Raw genomic sequence first — 2,500 nt, 5'->3', positions numbered from 1 at the left:
AGTGATATTTTCAAATGCATGCTTGGTGCCGCCCCTCGAGTTGGGAAATCATCATTCTAGATTTCCGGGTCTGGATTTCCAGGCTAGTCCTAATCATGACAGTGCCTAAAACACTGAGATGCCCCATGTCCAGTAATTTAGTCTATGACCTTGACTTCTAAGAGACGCCCTCCACTGGGTGAGCTACACAAATATCCCTTCACTCTCAAGCAGCTAACAAGCAGTAGCCACGTTCAGAGCAACACTTCCAGATTGGCCTTAGATGCCCCTACCCCTCCCCTCTTTGCTCCTCTGAAACGTTGCTTTGTTGGTGTGTGTGTGTGTGTGTGTGTGTGTGTCGGGCTGCTCAAGGGAGCTCTGGAGGGATGAGGGTGGGAGAGATTAGCATAGCAGGCACAGGTGCTAACCCCAACGATGCTGCCTGGGTCCGCACCGCGTGCCTCCCTCGCTAATGCCAATTACACCTCCGGCCCCCGACACTCCAGACGCCGACCCCGGTCAGCTCCCCTGCCTCCTAATCCTCCAGGCCGCGGCCGACTCACCAGCCCACACACCCCACGCATACACACCCCACGCATACACACCCCAAAGACTGCAAGGACTTCTGAACAATTACCTCAAAGTCCTCCCCCAAGTCTCGCGGGCTAAGCTTCTATTTACATAGTGTGCCCTCTGTTCAGAAGTGAATACGCTACACACTTCAGTTCCTGTCAGTGCTTTGGGGGATGACTAGTGATATAGATTCACTGCTCCAAAGCCTTCAGTGTTTGTGTATTGACTACATTTTTAAGTGTGTAGAGTGGAAGCATAAATAAAGCCTGAAGTGCATGAATAATCATGGCTTACAAATATATGTGTAGCATTTTGAGTTTCAAGGTTTCTTTTTCCGTTTTTTTTCCAGGGAAGAGTGTTAGAGGCAGCAAAGAAAAGGGTCAGAGATATGTAGTGTCTAAGGAACAAGCTCTGAAGATAATGAAGTTGCTGGAAATGTCCCTCTCTCCCTCTCCTTCTCCCTCTAAAAGGGAAAAACACTAATGATATGAACAGTTATTGACAGATCGCCTGTTCGAATATTAATAGGGACGGGGTGATGAGCTCATGTTCATGTTCTCCTTTCCCTATATGCTAACGTAGCACATCTGCTATGCGAGGTGTTAGACTCCCTCCTGTAACACTCTCCTTTCCCTATATGCTAGCTCATAACACAATGAGAACCTTATGAGAACCTTTAACATGACACAATGAGAACCTTTAGCACGGCACAATGAGGACCTTTAGCACGGCACAATGAGAACCTTATGAGAACCTTTAACACAACACAATGACAACCTTTAGCACGGCACAATGAGAACCTTATGAGAACCTTTAACACAACACAATGAGAACATTTAGCACGACACAATGAGAACCTTATGAGAACCTTTAGCACGGCACAATGAGAACCTTTAGCACGGCACAATGAGAACCTTTAGCACGGCACAATGAGAACCTTATGAGAACCTTTAACACAACACAATGAAAACCTTTAGCACAACACAATGAGAACCTTATGAGAACCTTTAACACAACACAATGAGAACCTTTAGCACGGCACAATGAGAACCTTTAGCACGGCACAATGAGAACCTTATGAGAACCTTTAACACGACACAATGAGAACCTTTAGCACGGTACAATGAGAACCTTATGAGAACCTTTAACACGACACAACGAGAACCTTTAGCACGGCACAATGAGAACCTTATGAGAACCTTTAACACGACACAATGAGAACCTTTAGCACGGCACAATGAGAACCTTTAGCACGGCAGAATGAGAACCTTTAGCACGTCACAATGAGAACCGACGTTCGAAGGGAGAATATATCCGGCATAATTGAAATTTCACCAAAGCCATTTTAACATTTTCTGGCCTCAGAGATGGGGCTGCATTTTAGTGGCAGAGTTAAAGGTAATCATTCTGTAATACATGGTCTCATGAACAATGTAATTTAATCCAACAATGATTGAATAATTGAGCTATGTAAATTACTTTCAAATCAGCAGAGGAGGTATAGGGTGCTTTTTAGAGTTTGATTAAAATTGTATAACAAACCATCAACCTGTCTAAAAAACAAAACTGAAATAAATACATAAAATGTCTGAATAAACATTGCATTTTTCTACATGAACAAATAACACACATTTCCTATTGCCTACATTCACATTCATATTCAGTTAATGCATTATCTAACTCAGATTTCTTGATGTTCATGTTGATCAATGACACAACCAAGTTGTCTCCACCGTGTCCGTGAACTGAACGTAATTAAAGAATCATGCACGTGTCATGTAGACGACTGCAATATGGGAGCGGCATTCACTTTCATTAGAAGCTGGGGATAATGTATGTAGCACTGTCCAGACAGACACATTTAATTTATTTATTTGGGATGACCAATACTGATTACAACAACACAGAATTCCAAATATTAATAACTGTCAAGATAGGCGGATAGGAC

Source organism: Alosa pseudoharengus, unplaced genomic scaffold, assembly GCF_046254945.1.
Source record: "Alosa pseudoharengus isolate Yale_2024_CS ecotype anadromous, Long Island Sound unplaced genomic scaffold, YU_APseudo_1.1 YU_APseudo_1.1_scf_16, whole genome shotgun sequence".
NCBI classification, from domain to species: Eukaryota; Metazoa; Chordata; class Actinopteri; order Clupeiformes; family Clupeidae; genus Alosa; species Alosa pseudoharengus.
Note: the sequence above shows the minus strand (reverse complement) of the source record.